At 38.2% G+C, this 19630-nt stretch overlaps 1 protein-coding gene across 6 annotated transcripts in view; it reads right to left on the bottom strand.

Moving 5' to 3' along the window:
• The window catches only part of TEAD1 (TEA domain transcription factor 1), a 269478-nt gene that overhangs the window by 225097 nt on the left and 24751 nt on the right, over positions 1–19630 (bottom strand). Inside the window, exon 1 of one of the 6 annotated variants that reach the window (XM_089521198.1) lies at positions 2444–2568. The exons of the other annotated variants lie outside the window; for them this stretch is intronic. The gene's annotated coding sequence lies outside the window, so the exon portion shown is untranslated. Of the gene's footprint in view, positions 1–2443; positions 2569–19630 lie in introns of those variants that run through there. 6 annotated transcript variants of the gene reach the window in all.

Here is a 19630-nt window from a genome sequence, read left to right as displayed (position 1 = left end):
TCAAGAAATCACCAAATGTGCCTTCAAAATGCAATCCCTGTGCATGAAATGGGACTAATCTTTAAATATACTCAGCCTTTTAGAATTCACTGTAAAGTAACTGTCTCTTAACCCCTACTCTTGCCATCAAGACACAGGAATATTACTAAGCACCTTTGCATGATATTGCTCATTTATAAAGATAATATAAGGGCTAAACAGACAGGCAAAAAGAGGTGCTTTCAGGCTGACTTGAAGGTGTGGCGTTTAGACGACACATGCCTTGAAGCCAGCAGGAAAGTGCCCTCTAGGTGCCTTATGCAGAGAAAAGCAGTTTTAAAAAGAAGCAGCTTTTTCCCACTTCTTCCTGGCTTGAAGCCATATCATGTGGTCATGACATAAGTACTCCATCTGCCTTGGGAGATGGCAGTGTGGTTGGTGGGGTTTCAATATGGCTTTAGAAAAGGCAGCTTCAAGCCACTTTTTCCTGCCCATCTGCTTTGCCCCATAGTTACATATAGGTCATGGCTCAGTTTAGAAAATATGCAAAAGCCTTTAACCGTTGCATGGAGCCCCTTAGTTCTTCTCTTTAGGTAAATCACAATTGGACTAGCAACTCTCTTAATCAGAATTTCCCATTTTATTCAAACCAAGATATAATAACATTTCTTGTTCCAAAGCTTCTGTATATCTTGCATTCATTCAAAATGCAGTCAGTATGCATTTTAACAGATTTTAAGCATGAGTCAAGTAAGGTTCATAGGGGAGCCCTCTCAACACTAATGGAAATCAGTTAATCTGGTGAAATAACAAAAAAAGACCATTATTTAGTAAATTGTCCATGAACACTTCAAGATCCACAGTGCTTATCATGCTATGCTACCTCATAGCATCTCTGTAGATTAAAGTACATGCTAGCAACCTTCAATATGTTCAGTGCTAATATGATACAATAATGTTAGGTATGTACTGGGCATCAGAAATATCTCCATACTGGGTTCCCCACACCATCCAAAACGTTTTGACATTTCCTCACCTGCTCCAGGCAGGGGTTTAGCAAAGTTCATGAATTCTGGAGTAAACCAATCATTAAGAACTATGTGTGACAAGTGAGCAGAAAGTGACTATCATGACTTTGCCACTGACATTTGATTCTCAATTTCAGAAAATAAAAATAAAAAAGGGAAAAGAAAATAGGAGTGTCATAATCAGATTCTATTAATATGTGATAAAGGAAACAAACCAGTTACTTGTGCTGGGCAAATAAAACCTTTAATTCCAAACGAATCCCATGAAACTATACAGGTCAGGCTGCTATCTTCTCATTAGTTTACACAGAGTTAAAACATATGGCTGTTTCACAGATTACTTAAAACAAACATGGGGCTCTTACAGGGTGTATTACCAACAAGAAATGTACACCCAGTCCCATTATCAACATTAACCGCATAGTGATCTTGTACAGAGAAGTGAATTTCAGGTAATTCTGGATCTGTACCATTCACTCTAAGAGCTCACACTTCCTGCACAGATTCATACAAATAGAGTGTTCCCAGCACAACCTGCCAGACAAAGTGCAATAGCCTGGAGCTTTCATGCTACTGTTGGGGCTGCTCCAAGATTAAGGGGATACTGGGAATTATATTCCAGAAAAGTACCTTTTCCAAGCTCTGGTTTATACTGTAATCTGGAGAGAAACTGTGGTTCACATGGGCTACAAACAATTTCAGAGACTTTGGTCCAATTGCATCTAACTGCTAGCAGAACAGACCCTGCTGAGGGAAAGTTTCTGCTCTCTGTTGCAACCCTATGCCTTCAAACCTATTCTTGAAGATCTTGAAGATACTACACAAGATTTCAGGAGATACGTGGAGTGGATGCAAAAAAGGGGAGGGGGATTTTTTGCTCATACAACACTCAAAGTAGCCTGAACAAGTCTTCAAAACACAGTTTCTAGTGGATGGAAGGTTGAAATAAACCATAGTTTATGTTAACTACAATTCCAAGTCTAGACTACATGCCAAACTGTGTTTAAAAAGTGTCATTTTTGTTCTAGGCTATGGGAGAGACCTGAGCTAAGGGAGAGGGACGTGTACAAAATTAAGACTCATTCATGTTGCATTAAACCATGGTATAACCCTGTGGCATGCGAACATACCCACTGTGTCTCTCTGGTAGATATTTTTAATCAAGAGGAAGGAATTATATCTGCCCCACTGCAAAGAAATAAGAAAACTAAAATAATCCTTCCTACATGCTGAGATGAAAGTAGAAAGTTTTCATCAAAATTTAACAAATCAATGTATCACATGCTGAAAGTAATTTTTGCAATCTGCTAATTTTTCCATACAGTAAGGAACTGTCAAATTAATTACAAAGTTTCTTATTGGCTAATAGATTTGATCTAATTCAATCCACTCAGCACAGAACAATTAATTAATGAAAAAGAATATCTCAAAGGTACCTAGGAATTTTTGTTGTTGTTAACTGCTCTCAAGTCGATTTCGCCTTAGGGGCACTTCGTCTGGAATGTGGGCTTCCTCTTTTCCTAGTGCCTTCTATCTTACCAATCATTATTGTCTCTTCTAGTGAGTTATGTCTCCTCATACTATGGCCAAAGTATAACAGTCCCAGTTTAGTCATCTTGGCTTTGAGGGAGAACTCAGAGCTGATTTATTCTAGGACCCATTTATTTCCCGGGAATTAACCTAAAGCAAAATTTAAGTCCAAAGCATGTCAATCCCCATAGATTCTTCCTCAGGAACTATATTAATACACAAATCCATGAGCTAACAATATTAAGTTCAACTTCTCATATTATTATCTTTAAAAGATGTCACATGCTGTAAATGTCTATGCAGGTGTGCACTGATTGTATCCTAACACTGGCAAATGACAGTGTTGCCACAGTAAACATGACTGTTGTGCGAAATGTGAGGTAGATCTCCCTTAAGCATCTGGTAGAAACTTCCTTCAATGAGCATGTTCTGCAATCTAGGCAATCAAATTTTAAAAGGGGCCGTCTTCCAGAAAAAAAATGCATGGCTTCCGAAAACAAAGCAGCAAAATCATCTTGGAAAGGTGCCAATGGGCAGACTATTCTGTGGAGCTTGTGTCAGAATTCCACTTAATGTATATAATGCTCATAAACTTTATTGAAATGAGGCAATGGCCTTCTATTTAAAATATTTTTTTAAAAGACAAATTTCCAAACAATTGTAACCCCCCCTCCTCCTCCTGTATAGTTTGACTAGAGGCTAATAAAGAATATAATGTTTATTATTCTTTTGTTATGAGGGTTTCTATCATGGTTTAAATGACAAAGGAAATATATGACATACTTCTACTTTCTTGACTTCAACAAATACAGGTTGAGTCTCCCTCATCTAAAATGTCTAGGACCAGAAGTGTTTTGGATTTCAGATTTTTTTTTCTGTATTTTGGAATATTCCATATACATATGATATATCTTGCAGATGGGACCCAAGTCTAAACATGAAATTCATTTATATACACCTTATACACACAGTTTAGTTTTGATCTTTCTGCTGCTTTCAATACTGTTGATAATAATCTTTTCATGGATCTGCTCCTGGACCTTGCATTTACTGATACTGTCCTTAATTGGTTTAGATCCTACCTTTTGGATAGATACTTTGTGGTGGTCAATGGAGATCAGGTCTCTACTCCTGTATCATTATCTGTGGTGTTCCACAGGGTTCCGTCTTGGGTCCATTATTGTTTTCCCTCTACATTCTGTCCCTAGGTAATCTTATTGGCTTTTTTGGCTTCCAGTATAATTTATACACTGATGACACCCAAATATATTTCTCTACTCCAGAACTTTCCTCAGGCATTGAACAGCACCTCTCATCATGTCTTTCAGGTGTGTCTGCTTGGATGCTTTATCACTGTTGAAAATTCAATATGGCCAAAACTGAGCTACTTGTTCTTCCACCCAGGCCAACCTTATAATCCGTCTCATTACCACCTTAGATGCCTTTAAGAAGTCACTTAAGACGGATCTCTTCCGGCAGGCCTATCCACCCAATCTGCTATAAGAGAGTTAGAAATACCCCACCTCTGTTTGTAACGATATGTATTTTAAATGATGATTTAGTCTATGTATTGTATTAATAGCAGTTTTACTGTTTTATTGAGTGTATTTTATATGAAATTGTTTTTTATCTTGTAATGTTGTTTCCATTGTTGTAATCCCACCTTGATCTGCAGGGAAAGGTGGGAAATATAAATAAAAATTATTATTATTATTATTATTACTATTACTATTATTATTACAATGATCAATTTCAATCATAGTCAATGATACTCGGATCCAATTTGTGAAGGAAATTCTGTTTCATTTTTGACTCTTCTTTGTTGTTCGTTCTTCAGATCCAGGGCACAGCCAAATCCTGTTAATTGTTTTCTCTATAATTTAGCTAGAATTCTACCTTTTCTGACAGTACCTAGTGTCAAAATATTAGTTTACGCTTTGGTTGTCTCTCACCTAGATTACTGTAATCTTTTGCAGACAGGCCTCCCTCTTTCCTACATTTAGCCACCAGGATCATCTTTCTAGCCCGCCTTCATGATCACGTTACCCCTCTGTTGTCATCCCTTTACTGACTCCCAATCCCTTTCCAAGTTCATTACAAACTCCTCTTGTTAACTTTTAAAGCTCTACATGGTTTAGCTCTCCCTTATCTTTCAGCACTTGTTTTTCCTTATCATCCTGCCCATGATTTATGTTCTAGGGACGCAGGCTGTTAACTCAACCACAGGTTTTCTCTTCATCAGCTTGGATCTGCCCCCTTTCCCATGCTGCTCCCAACTTCTGGAATCGTCTTTCCCATACACCTATCAACTGCTACCTCATCAGCAAATTTTAAATCTGGATCAAAGACAATTTTGTTTAGGGAAGCGTTCCAATTTACAACCTGATTTTCTGTCTGCTGGCAACATCTATGTGTGCCAATTGTTTTTGTTTATTGTTTTACATTTATTTTAATAATATCTGGTTTATTTTAAAATGTTCTCTTCTTGTTTTTGGACTGTATGCCATAGGCAGGCTTTTATTTGTATTTTGCCACTTACTACGTACAGCACCATATAAATTTATGATGCTTTATAAATTAACTTTTATGCACAGTATTTTTAATAATTTTTTTGCATGAAACAAAGTTTGTGTACACTGAACCATCAGAAAGCAAAGGTGTCAATATCTCGGTATCATTCCATGTGGATAATTTTGGAGTATTTCAGCATTCTGGGTAAGAGATATTCAACCTGTACACTGACTTAAACAATTAGTCTGTACTCTTGGAGGTGAAATCAAAGCATGCCAGTTTACTGCTTTCTCTTCAGGAGGAATGAAGAATTCAAATGTGCAGATAAGATAATGTGTGGTAGTATAAACACTTTTCTTCTGTCGAAAGGCCAGGTCATCACCCTACAGAGCAAAATGGGAATGTTTTGTTTTGTCAAGTCATCTATGCATGAAAAAAACTTTGCTTACCTCCAGTGTCAATATACCATGAAGGCTGTGGACTGCCAATAACAATACATATTCTCTCCCTCCCTCCCATCTGATTCACACTATTTTTAAAATATTATAATTACTACCATCCATTATTTATATAGCACCATCACTGTACATGGTCCTTTACAAGTAAAAAACAACAACAAACAGTTCCTTGCCTTCATACTTACAATCTAATTAACACATGATACTAAAGGAAAGGGGGATGGTATTATGGGAGGGGATGAAGTCAAGTAGAAACTGGTGGTGGCAGTTGGAATGGATGGAGGACCTTTCATCTGCTCCTAGGCCTACTACTGCCAGATCTATACTATGATCTTTTTGGCTGCATATGCTCTACAGAAATAGTGCAGTTTGACACTGCTTTAACTGCCATGTTTGATGCTAAGAATGTCTGGGATTTGTAGTTTTGTTAGATATTTAGCCTTCTCTGTCAGAGGACTTTGGTGCCACAACAAATTACAAATCCCAGGATTCCACAGGATGTAGTCATGACAGTTAAGACAGAGTCAAACTACATCATTTCTACAGTGCTGATGCAACCTTAAGACACTTTCTCTAGTGGACAATATAGGAGATTTTGGTTGGCCTCTTACAAGCAGGGTGAGAGCTGAAAACTCAATTTATTTGCTTGTGCAGAATGTCCCTCTGTCTGCCAGCTGACACAAGATACTACCTTATTTTATACCATGCAGGGTTGAATAGAATACAATAGGATCTGAATCCAAATGTCAATCCCTATTAGAATGGACAACCAAATTAATCTAATTTGGTAAATCAATCCCAATGTATGTCCCACTGAAATGGGTCTTCTCTAGCTTGGATTAACAATTGAATTTAGGCAATGGTTTCCAGATTTGCCCATTATTTTCCATTTATAACAGTTATTGATTAACTTTATTTAAAACATGGTAGTAACTGATATTTTTTTTAAGTAGGAAGGAAGAGCATATATACTCTATTTTTCCAAAGATAAAATAGTGGCAAAATGCAGAACATTTAAAAGTACACTTCAATAAAGATCTTCACATTAATTCTGTGCTAATAACAATTCAGTACAATAAATATCAGAGTATTTAATTTTTTTCTTATTCTTCAATGAGAACAAAAGATACTCAAACGTAAGAGTTGCCAATTGCACTGAGATGCTATTTCATGATTGTTTCTCTTTGACAATAACAGGTTTATAGTTGCCCCACATTTTGGAAGTGGATCTGTTCCGGACCACTCTGTGATAATGTAGTTTCACTTATATTCAAGCCCCATTAGCTTGAATATATGCACGTGGCTGTGGGGGTGCGCACTCCTCAGACACATGCCCCACTGTTTCTTCCTCTGTTTGTCCCTCACGCACAGGCAAGGGATGTGAGTCTCAAGACCACGAGAATGGAAGGACTGTATTTATTTCTAAGCTCTACATTTCCTGTTTATAAATTTGTCTTTCTTCCACCTTTTCCTCAAACTATTGCTTCACTTCAGTTAACAAAAATGCAATTAATTCCAGTTTGTTAGTAAAGACAGGGCTAGTTACTGTGAGCCAAGGTAATTAATTGTTGAAGTTGTTCCATACCCATCTCTTACTTTTCTCTTGTTTGGCTACTGTTTAAGATAGCTATATTATTATTATTATTATTATTATTATTATTATTCACTCAATAGTTAAATTAAGCTCATACTTCAATCCCAATTCTCCCTAATCAAACCAACACACACTGAATGTTCCAGTTTAGTGATTTCTTACAATTATCATGCAAAGAATAATAAAATCTGTAACTCATTTAAGTTTGTTTCATTATCCAAATTAATTATCAAGAGTTAATTAATTAATTAACCATCTATAATAGTTATTTTCCTGCAACATGGCATCTTTCTTAATGTTGTGTGCCTTCAAGTCATTTCCAACTTGTAGCTACCTACTATAGAATATTTTTTCTGACATACAATTTATCTAATTCAGTATAATTACATTTAAAATTATGTATTTTTCACTGAGATCATTTATAAAACAGCCACTTTGAATATGCAAATAATACGGTTTAACCAACATAAGCCCTGAAACTGTTTCTTCTCAATCTCCACTTATCAGAGCTCTCCTCTTTTCTTCCCATCCCCCATTCTGTTTGTTTTATTTTTTAACTTTTTTGTATTTCTTGGAAACAACTTGAATTTGAGGTGAACATCCTAATTCAACCATACTGGGATAGCCAAAAATCACAATTTTATTACTAGCCTGTGTTGTGTAAATATTTGCACAATCTTTAGATGACTAAATAAACAGCCCTATGTGCTTCACACAGGACATTTTTTGACAGGCCCATACAGATAGTTATAATAGAAGGAATTGTACATTACATTTCTCTTCCTGAATTGTTCATTGGTACACATTCAAATGGCACCCTGTTTTGTTAACTAAAATAAAATGAACATCATGTTAAAGTTTAAAATATTGACTCACTTGTCCCCAGGCCTTTCAGTCCCTCTCTCCAGATCTCATGAATAACAGTTTTGAACAGTTTCAGATGTTGCACTCAAGCAGAGGAAAAGAAAGTAATTACCCATATGTACTCAACTGTAAGTTGACCTCATGTATAAGTCAAGGGCAGATTTGGAGGCCAAAATTATGCATTTTGATATGACCCACAGATAAGTCGAGGGTAAAACTTAGGGGACTGTAATGAAGAATGTAAAGGATGACGCAAAGGAAAACAATGCCTAAGAAACTATAAACTCCAGCAGGCAAAACTATTTGTGCTCATACTCAAGGCTGGATGGATGAGAGAGTAGAAGGGAATCAGTGCTTCCAGGGCAGATTAAACTCTTGCCTTTCACCAGGGATGGTTTTATACACACACACAATTTAAAGTACAGTACTCACATCGACTCATGGATAAGTCAACTCAGTTTTTGGGGGGTCAATTTTTAACCTAAATTTCTAGACTTATACATGGGTATATACAGTACCTCTTTTTAAAAAACTTCTTGTACTACATCCAAAATGAGATGACATACATACTTCCTCTGTAACAAGATGTGTAAGGTTCAGAAGATGCACAAATCCCCATTTTGAATGCATGGGAATTCCAATGTAACATCCAAAATATCAACTACTACCTTGATATAACATCTCAAGATGCACTGAGTGAAACAGGAAATCATTAACTCCAAACCCATTAACAGCATATGGTGTTATAGCCACCATTTCAGAGGAAGGGACTGGCAAAACCACTGCTTAGTATTCCTTGCCTAAGAAAATGCTATTAAATTCATGGGGTTGCCATAAGTAGACAGATGACTTGAAGGTACACATACATACATATACAGAAGAGAAGGAGAAAGGGGTTAGGGTGGTGGAATTGAAATTAAGCTATTCCTTTTTCTCTCAACAGGTGAGAAAAAGGAATTTCCGCATGTGACTTGCTTATCCTCATCTCTGCCCTCCAATAAATTTTCTTCCTCCTTCCTCCAGCTCTGGCAATGTATAAACCCACTGTCTTTTGTTTTCTACTTTACCATATATCAATTTGCCTCCTACCCCTTCACTCCCACTTCTGGATCCTCCCTTTCAGCATCACTCTTTAAATTCTGTTAACATTTTGAGAACTATCCAACCCTTACAATGTCACTGCCTGTCAGGTTTCCTAATGCTACTGCTAGCCACTCTCAGAAACTGAGGTTACAGTGAGAGATGACCACTTTCTCTTAAATGTGATCTCAGATTGTTTCATGCACACTGAGATGGCTACAGACACGCAGAGGCTCAAGGTTCCTCAGACAAAATAATTAGGCTACAGCATTTCCTTTTCTAAAGGTAAAGCTTGTGTAGATACAACCTATCTCCTTTTCAAGTGATACAAGCATGTGGATTGCAAGCCATGACTTTAGTCAAAATCTACATTTTAATACTTTCTCTGAATGTTTTACAAATGCTGCTGTCTATACATTCTTTCTCACATAGTCCTGACAGTACAATCCTTTGTGTGTTTACATAGAAAAATAAACAAAATCCCCATTTAATTATAACTTCTTATTGCGGGCCTTCAATCTTTTCCAACTTATGGAGACCCTACAGTGAACCTATCATTGGGTTTTGTGAGACTGAGAGTGTTTGACTTGCCCCAGGTCATCCAATGGGTTTCCATGGCTGAGTGGGGGTTCAAGCACTGGTCTCCAGAGTTGTAGTCTAGTGCTCAAACCACTACACCGTGTTACACTACACTTTCTTATTTACAGGCTGCATGGGCTATTTGTGTTCATTTGGGGAGGTGGTTACCTTCTCAGCAAACTTGAAAATAATAAAGACAAGCCTGTTTTATTACCATCTTAAATTGCTACTATGCATAGTAGGTGTTGTTCTTGTTTTTAAAGATTTCACTTCAAAGTTTTTTTGTTTGTGAAAATAAGGTTTTAACTATAATATAAACTAAGAATGCCTTTATAATATCTGCTAAAACAGAAAAATGTCTGAAGTGGTTTTGAATCAAATGCTTTCCTTTAAAAGAAAATACTGTTTTGATTCAAAGACTCAAAATCCCTTTCTTTTATTTATGTGAAGTTATTGTTAATGCTTAAATGATTCTTTACCCTCAGAGAAAGCAGTGGCTACCTTTCCATTTCGGTCAGACAAAAATGATGTCAAAGCACTGACTTTAAAGTAGATGCAAGCCAAGACAGCATAACAAAAAGCTGCCTTCCTAAACATGTATAAGTATTACATTTCCTTTGAATTGCCACGGCATAAACATTTCTATGCAAAATTTAAAATACTGGTTTACTCTTAATGCACATTATTAAATTAGATGTTATGACAAGTGCAACATTAATTTTTTTGTACAAGTATTATATTCTCCTACACTTTTAAAAGTAGCTCCTTAGCGTGATTATTACATTTAACATGTAGGGCAGCAATTGCTTCAACACAGCACCTGCCACCAGTCCACCACATAATTACATACCATTGACCTTTATATAAAAGCATCATGGAAATGTTAGTAGAAAACCAAATTGCCTTTCATACAAACACTGCACTGTAGATACAGCAATCTGGGTTGTTGTTTTTTTCTTTTCAAAAGATGTGTGCTTATCCAAGGTAGGAGCTGAACTAATTGCACTATCAATAATTTTCCAAATCTTGGAACCATTTCAATAATATTTGCAACAAATATAAAGTTTTCCCCCTCTTAGTACAAAACTGTGGCTCACAGTATATACACAGAAATATGTAGAACTGAAAATATTCCTTGAAGTCATAATGGTGGGGTTATGCAGGATGTCATTTAAAAGCTATTCACCAACAATCTCCTATTCCTTTTAGCCAGAATCCTACTGTATAAATTCAACTGAAGGGAAAAGTCAATTAATTGAAATTGTGGATGTCAGTACACTAGAACTGGAAACATAAAATGAAGCAACTAACATGGGGAGAGGAAAAAACTGTGTGCTATTTACTAGTAATAGTTACAGCAGGATAACAGTTGCTAGATATTTTGAGTGACAAAATGGATTCAGTGGCTAGGCTGCCCAGCCTAAACCTGTATTAAAAACCCAACTCTTCATTTGTTGTCTGGCCTAAGGCAATCATTTCTTCTTAACCCCCCCCCTTTATTTTATTTACTCTTCTACAAGGACAATAGAGACAATATGCCAGTATATGATAGAGAAGTACTGGATTCAAACCCCTCTCTAACCCCAAGGTCTTCAGATGCACCCACAGCAATCAACTTCATTTCCCACTCTCCAAAATGGAACTAACTGCTTTAATCAAAGAGTTGTTGCAAAACAGCCACAATAACACTACATACTATCTATGCTACAGAGGTTCTGGGTAGTAAGTCTTGTTCCCCACAGGACTGATACAAGCATGATGCAATTAAGACTGTGAAGCACTTACACCCTACAAGGGAGTGACACATGGATAATAATAGTTTCAGCCAATTGCTTTCATTGAGGGCTTAGTAATATCTCTCTTTTAAGATTACTATTTCAAGTTGAGCGACAAAGTCCTCCAGCTGTCGTGCACACATGCTATTTTTAAAGGTGCAAAAAAAGTGTTCCTGACATAAAGTATCCACCCGCAGGCACTCCTAGACTGACACAGGGCACTGAGCCCAAGAATCTGCCAGCCTATGTCCAAGCCATAGGGGGACATCTAATAACTGGGCTAGAGCATCCATTAAGGCTACAGTGGAGGGGGGGGAGGGTGTTGAAAGAATCAAGCAAGAAAAAAACAAGGTTGATATTTCTAGAATGTACAAACTGAATAAAACTGGCAAGACTGCTTTACCATTCACTGTTTAATATGAAAAGTGAAGCCACCCTGCCTTTATCTGTTCTGGTAAGGCTGTAAATCCCTCTAACCCTGTGCTTACTTTGTACATAGGAAAGACAGTTCCTTTGTTTCACCTATGTGTTGTTGATGTGTGCCTTCAAGTCATTTCTGACTTATGGTGATCCTGATAGATCTTGGGGTTTTCTCGACATACTTTTTTCAAAGGGGAGTTTGTCTTTGCCTTCCTCTGAAGCTGAGAGAGTGTGAGGTCAGTGGGTTTCCATGGCTGAGCAGTTTCCCAATCTCCTAATCCAACATTTAAACCACTATGAACCAGTACTACATGCTTGTTGTGGTGGTGTGCTATCAAGTCATTTCTGATTTACGGTGGCCCAAAGGCAAACCTAGTACAGGGTTTTCTGCGACTTGCCCATGGTCACCCAGTTGATTTCCATGGCTGAACAATAATTTGAACTCTGGTCTCCAGAATCCAACACTCAAACCACCAAGCTGGCTCCCTGTGCAAGTTTCACTTCTAAGTCAGGGTTGATGGCTGCTTCAAGCAAGTAAGATCATCAAGCATAATCCCAACCTTGATCCCACCACCATGATACATGAATTGTTAACTGTAACATAACTATAACTGACCTATGTGCATAGACATATGTTTCTGAATCGGGAGACACAACATATCCCCCACTCTGGGACCTTGCAATATACAGTACAGACTTTCTTGAGGGCCTCAATACTAAGAACCACAAGTTTACAAACTTGCAACAGACCAAGTCCAAGCAGGGAGAGGAATAGAATCAATACCAGGTTGGGACAGAAGGTGGTATATATAGGATATCTGAGACACTTTCCACAAATAAAACCAAAGATTACCAACACGGGTTGATGTATTCAGATAAGCATTAAGCCTTCTCAGTTTTTGACTATGCTACAATGGGTCTAAGAGAGAGCGACTTCTCTAAGCAAAGGACTGTGTACAAGGGAGGGCAAAATGTTTGACAGTACAGAACACAGGAAAGTAAAAAAAAATCATTGCTCCACAGTTAACTTACTATTTCTGTGATCCCAACTATAATTTTGTTGTCTGCCTTCAATTTCTGGCAACTCTATGGCAAACCAATTATGGAATTTTCTTGACAAGGGGGGTTGCCTTTGCCTTTCTCTGAGACTGAAAGAGTGTGACTTGCCCAAGGTCACCCAGAGGGTTTCCATCCCTGAGCAAGTATTCAAACCCTAGTCTTCAGAGTCCTAGTCCAATGCTCAAACCACTACACCACACTGGTACTGATTGTAAATTCTCACCTTCCTGAATAATAACATCAACCAAAGTATGCCTCAACCTCTCTCTCTCTCTCTCTCTCATTCCCCTCTCTCTCATTCCCCTCTCTCTAGCTCTCAAGAGAATTTAATAAGTAAGTAAATAAGTTTGTATAGCATATGCCATTACAAAAAGAAAGCAATCTGTCAAAAATATAACATCCACACATTGTAAAAATCCATAAAAGCATTAAAAAATAATAAAATAAAACATCAAACACATCAAATACATTATAAAATATATTGCTTATGAAGTTAAAATCATCTTTAAAACAGAATATTGCAGAAAAAGGCAAAGACAAAAATGAGGGCTCAGATACATCTAGATAGGCGTTAGAACCAGATACACTGAGACTATGTATGGTTGAATTACAGTGCTGGGAATATTCAGGGATAGTAGAGATTCAGCTCTATCCTGTAACCCATCCATAGTCTTTACAGTGCTTCTTCCTTATGATTGATGCTTTAAAAGCAAAACAGGCTACCTTTTCAGAGATACAGTGCACCCATGGTATATGCGGGTGCGCTTTACGCAGTCTTGAGCATACGCGCTCAAGCCGCGGGGAGCGTGCGGGACGGCGCATCCCATTCAAATGAATGGGCATGCACACTCGTGGCGCCCCGTGCGCCACTGCACACGAGCCCCATTGTTTCTAATGGGGTTTGAGCATAGGCGGAATTCGCCTTATGCGGAGGGGGGGTCCGGAACGGATCCCCCGCGTAAGGCAAGGGGCGACTGTACTTGTTTTGGTGTCCCCTAGTAACAAAATGATTAAATGTGAATCATAGTCATAGTTGTTTGATACCAATCCTAAGTCTTTGTATAGGACATTTCTTATATATTTATAAATGGGACACTCCAATAGGTAATGAGATAGGTCTTCAACTGTGTTGGAACCACATGGGCCAACTCTTTCTTCCCACATGGTCCTTCAATAACGCCGTTGCACCACAGCTGTGGTCAAGGCTGCCTCTATAAAAACTGCTTTTCCCTCCATTTGCTTTTTGTTATTGTCGTGTGCCTTCAAGTCATTTCCGACTTATGGCAGCCCTAAGGCCAACCTATCAAAGGACTTTGCCTTCCTCTAAGGTTGACAGACTGCCTATATAGACCGGCAAAAAGAGCCAGCTTCAGGGTGGTGTGGGGTCGTAGTGACCCCACACTGCATGCTCTGGCTCTAACCCCAAGCTGGCATCATGCCACCCGCACAACCAGACAAAAAACCAGCATTTCGGCAGTGTTTAGATGCCACACGCTGAAGAAACACTGTAAAAACACAGCTGCTGTGACAAAGGCACCCTTTGTCCAGCACAAAAAGGAGCGACTTTCACATCGCCCCTTTTTGTGCTGGGAAAAGATGAGATCAGGGCTGTGGCATGTGGTTGCCACAGCCCTGATCCGATGCATAAAGGGGCAACATGACGCTACCCCTTTAGGGTTGTCTGTATTTAGCCCAAGTGTGAGTTGTCTAAGGTTACCCAGTGGGTTTCCATGGCAAAGCAGGGATTTGGACCCAACTATTTGTTACCCACAGCTAAAGCCACATTTAATTTATTTATTTTTAAGGGGGACAGCACATTTTGGCTGGTGTTATTCAGGAATCTGAGAATTTCAATTCAGTCATGTTAACAGGATTTTTTTTTAAAGGAGTATACAGTTGCCCCTCCTTTTCACAAGGGATCTGTTACACACACACACACACACCCCGTGAAAATGAAAAACCACACATATTCAAGCTTGAATGGAGGTGCGTTCTTGCGGGGGCATATGGGTGCACACCCCATTTTAACACCTTCCATTCTGCCCTGCAAAAAAGTTTGGGATACATCAGAGTTCTCCTTGGTCATGCCTCCAACTGGAAAAAAAATTGTACAGTAGACCCTTGTTATATGCTGGGGTTTGGTTCCAAGATCCCCCGTAGATAACAAAATCCGTGGATGCTCGTCCCATTAAATATAATGACATAGCAAAATGGTGTCCCTTATAAAAAATGGAAAATCAAAGTTTGATATTTGAAATTTATACTTTTTTTGAATATTTTCAAACTGTGGATGTTTGAATCCGTGAATAAGAAGGGCCAACTGTATGTTACAAAAGGAAAGAATCAAGTTTTGATGGTTTTTTAAAAATGTAAACAGCAACAATGAAGACTGCACTGTTCTTCAGAGCTGAATGCTTCTCTTTGAAGGAGAGTGCTTGGTCTGCTCTTTTTCTCTCTGTGTCACCAAAAACAGTAAAAGAGCTAATATTAACATAATATTAACATACATAACATAACTCTCCAGAGTAACTGGGATGTTTGCATGGGTACTGGGTTACATTCTCTGTAGTGGTTCCAATGTGTATGGACAGCCATAGTTTTGTTTAGAGCATGGAATCTGTATCGAAAGGCATCATGTTACTTCTAGGGCTCATTGGTTCAATGTGACCAATGACACCAGATGTAAGACTTAAGATCTTGGTTACAAATTCAAGATTTAAGTGAAAGAATTCCATCATACATTTTGTCACCATCCTCTCAGATTGATGTAAGTCAAATGAGGAGATTGGCAACATGGTTCTCCCTTCCTTATGATTATGAGACTCAGAGATGGAATCTGAACCTGAATTAAATGGAGGAACAACCAATACCCCTAAAGGATGGCAGCAAGAATGCAGAATCTGCCACCTAATGCAGAGAACTGACAAGTGCAGACCTGTTTAGAAACTACAACTCTTGGTCGAGAAGTATTGTTCCTTTACCCTATATGGGTACAGGTAGACTGATTTCTCAGTAGAAATGTAACTGCCTTTTGCAATACCTCAAAAAGAACTTTAATATGTCACGTGCTTGAGGACATAATCTTTGTATTGAAAACTATTTTCAGCTGTATCACAGATTAACCCAGGGAAAATAATCTTGATTCTTGGCTAACTGGGACTGAAATTTCCAATATCTGGGTAACACAGGGTTTTGATTTAGGTGTTGTTGTTGTTGTTTTATTGGTCCAGTACAGACCTCAAGAAATAATATTTGAGTAAGTTTTTCACATTACGTTATGAATTTGTATTAATCTTTATAAAACAGATGTATGAGCATTATTTCTATTGTACAGAATTCAGGAAATGAGAGTGTTAAATTTATGTAAAAGGACAAACATAAAGAAAAGAAGAATCTAAATTTAAAAGCGAGCTTCCAGGTCCCCCCCCCCCGTCCACACACACACACACACACACCTCTCACAAGACCATGTTTAAAAGCAAGCAATCCCTGTCTCAGATTTCTCTATAACTCCTCCAACTGCACCTGCTCAACTCTAGCAGCTGCAGTTCTTCACCAACACCAACTTCCCCATGCCTAAATATGACTCATTAGGTATGCTTACTGTTTTAGTGGCTTGCATTATGCGTATGGAACTATTATGAATTTTGTTCCCTACCTATAATGTTTCCTCCCCAATCCACATTAATAAAATCAATTAAAATTAAGTGAGATTAAGAAACCCATTATTCATATGGATGAGAAAGTGTATAGTTCTGCCTCTTTTGCCAACCAGGATAAATCTTGCTTTGGGTAGGGAAAGTGTCCAAATTCATTTGGACTTATTCCTGTGTAAGTATCTATTTATTTTATTAAAATACTTTTCTTTTGCCCTTTGTCATAGATATTCAGGGTAGTTTACAATCAAAACAATGTAAAAGCATGAATAATCTCAACAAGGAAACATATTGAATACAGCAGCAGTTAAAGGCACTTTAAAAGCAACAATTAAAATGACTAGTTTTTTGTTGGTTTTTCCCGCTATGTGGCCATGTTCTAGAAGAGTTTCTTCCTGACATTTCGCCAGCATCTGTGGCTGGCATCTTCAGAGATTAAAATGACTTTTAAAACTACAACAATTTAAACCCACAAACATGGATACTTTGAAGTAAATTAGTTCCCAAAGATGTTGATAAAAATCCATTTTTTGGCTTGGTGCCAACACTGCCACCAATTGGACATTCTATTATTATTATTATTATTATTATTATTATTATTATTATAGCTTATTTATATAGCGCTGTAGATTTGCACAGCGCTGTACATACAAATAATAAAATCGATAAAAATGAAACCTGCCAATGGCATACATTCTACAAAATACATATAAAACAATAGGTAATAATACAGGATAGAATTAGATAAAATAAGCAGGCAACAATTATTGTGTGACACTCCATCCCATTGTGGGGTGTCATAGCCAAGAAGGCCCTATCCCTCCTGCAGACCTCAGCTCTCAGGTAGGTATATACTGAATTCACTCCTTGAATTATAAATGTCCCAAGCTGTGTAGGGCTTTAAATGTTATCACCAGCACCCTGAATTCAGATCAGAATGCAAGAGTTCACAGCTGTAAACTCTTGCACTGAAGACAGACAAGACAATAGAGTCTTCTTATGAAGTCAGTCAATATAGCCTACTGCAAAGTAAGCAGAGATAATCTAGATATCAAAGGAGATTTCTTTTTGCATTGCTAATGGAGGTTAATTTTTATTTCCTGGACTTTATGCCTCTATCTCCCAGAGCCTCAATCGCCAAAATAGAGGAATGGCATCTGCCCACATGGATATCTGTCTGTACTGTCTTAACTGAGAACAACTATAACAACATATTTACAAAGTGTAGGTAGGCCCGTGACTTTGTGGGGCTTTTGAAAGTTTGCATCATGTATTTTGTGCATTTTGATAGGCTCAAAATGGTATCGCTGTTTTGTGGTTAAACTGAAATAGTAAGAAAGAAAAGCATCACTCAGTGCGTAACTGGGGGAAAGGTCTGGGGGCTTTTTTTGTGGATTTGAAATTTTGTTGTATTGTTGGATTTTGTTGTTTTGGTATTACTATTTTGGAGATTTTGTTGTATTGGGCTCACACAGTGATCTTTGCAGTGAGAACAAGAAACAGGCATTTTTTCAAGTGCACAAGAATATTCCTCCAACAGATTTGAACCAAATAATCATTTCTATTCTATAGTAATCTGCCATTATTTCAGGCACACTAATTTTCTTTTTATTGTAGTTCATAAAAACTTACTGGGGAAATCAGTTTCATTCTTGGAATGTCACAGGATACCACACCGAACGCTGTAACACTGGATGATTTCAGCCAATACAGCACAGAAAACAGGGAAGATAAATTCATGAAAATGATATGTATACTGACAGATGACAAGTAACACTTCTGAAACTGTTTGGAATCACAGAATCCCATATGAATATCTCAAAAATGGGGGGAAAGCTCTTCCATCTTCCTTTTACCCTAGGGGGTGTGTATGTGTGGGTGTGGGTGTGTTCTATTTGGATTGCTGTACAAGTGGACCTCTACATATCAAGTTAGAGAAGGATGATAGTGGAGGGGGCATGCAGACCTGCTTTTCCAATATACAGTGCTACCTTCCCTTTCTTGAGGATCTGTTCTGGACCCACCCACCCACTCATATAAGGGGAAAATCGCATATGCTCACACCCCATTGCAAATAATGGGCCATGTGCATATGGTGTGGGCTCACTATAATTCCCAGTCAAGGTAAAAATTTCCAAACTAGCTTTAATGAACAACCTTCTAATGAACAAGCTTCTATTATGTAATTAGTTTATTCAGTTTTGTAATCTATTCCATCCTGAGGTAAACAACAATAAAGGACAGTTCAGATGGTTACACTGGCCGCTGATCTTGTCCATATGCAAAAGCAGCAGGTTTCTGCACACCCTCATAATGTGTAAAAGTCCAAAAACTTAACTTTCTATTCAGAGAAAGATACAGCAATTTAGTAATTCAGGTGCACAGGTTATTTTACGGAAGTCTGCTCCACGTTTTATCCTCAATATGGTGGAGGAAGAAACATCCATCCATTGCTCCACCATGGACAGGGATTATTAGCTGGGAAAATGGAAAGAACCCAGAATAGGGGTGGCACATTCCTGCAATGAAAGTCCAGTATCTGGGACTGTCCATCCAGTACCTCTTCCTAGTCTTTATCCCCACCCCTTTTCTTAGTCTGGCACACATGCATATACACAGATGCCACCCCCCCCCGCAAAAATATAAATGAAAATAGTCTTATATTTTAAAAATTCGGGGGGGGGGGGCTTCCTGATTGGGATAGATCAGACTTCTAGTTTCAGATCATCAACACATGAAAGCCGTCCATCTCAATGCTGGCATTCATCTGCCAGTGATTAGTTAAGTCTGAAAATAAAAGACAACAACAAGAAAGAGGCCGAGGGTTAATGAAATAACCAATAGCTAATCAGAGGAAATCAAATTGAAATTTCCACCCCTTGTCCTCCTCCCTTGATCACTGATAAGCTAGGGACACCTAAGCCACACCCAAAGCACCTCCAAAGCACTCCCTCTGATCATCCCCGCACCACCCAAAATCAGCATTAAAGTGGAACTGAAATATGACACTAGAACAGTAGTGAGAAAGGAGGTAAAGAATCATAGATTTGGAAGAGACCACAAGGGCCATCCAGTCCAACCCCCTGCCATACAGAAA

This window comes from Sceloporus occidentalis, unplaced genomic scaffold (assembly GCF_023333645.1).
Source record: "Sceloporus occidentalis isolate IW3139 unplaced genomic scaffold, rSceOcc1.0.p SCAF_4, whole genome shotgun sequence".
Classification (NCBI taxonomy): domain Eukaryota; kingdom Metazoa; phylum Chordata; class Lepidosauria; order Squamata; family Phrynosomatidae; genus Sceloporus; species Sceloporus occidentalis.
This window is presented reverse-complemented; position numbering and strand designations above follow the sequence as displayed.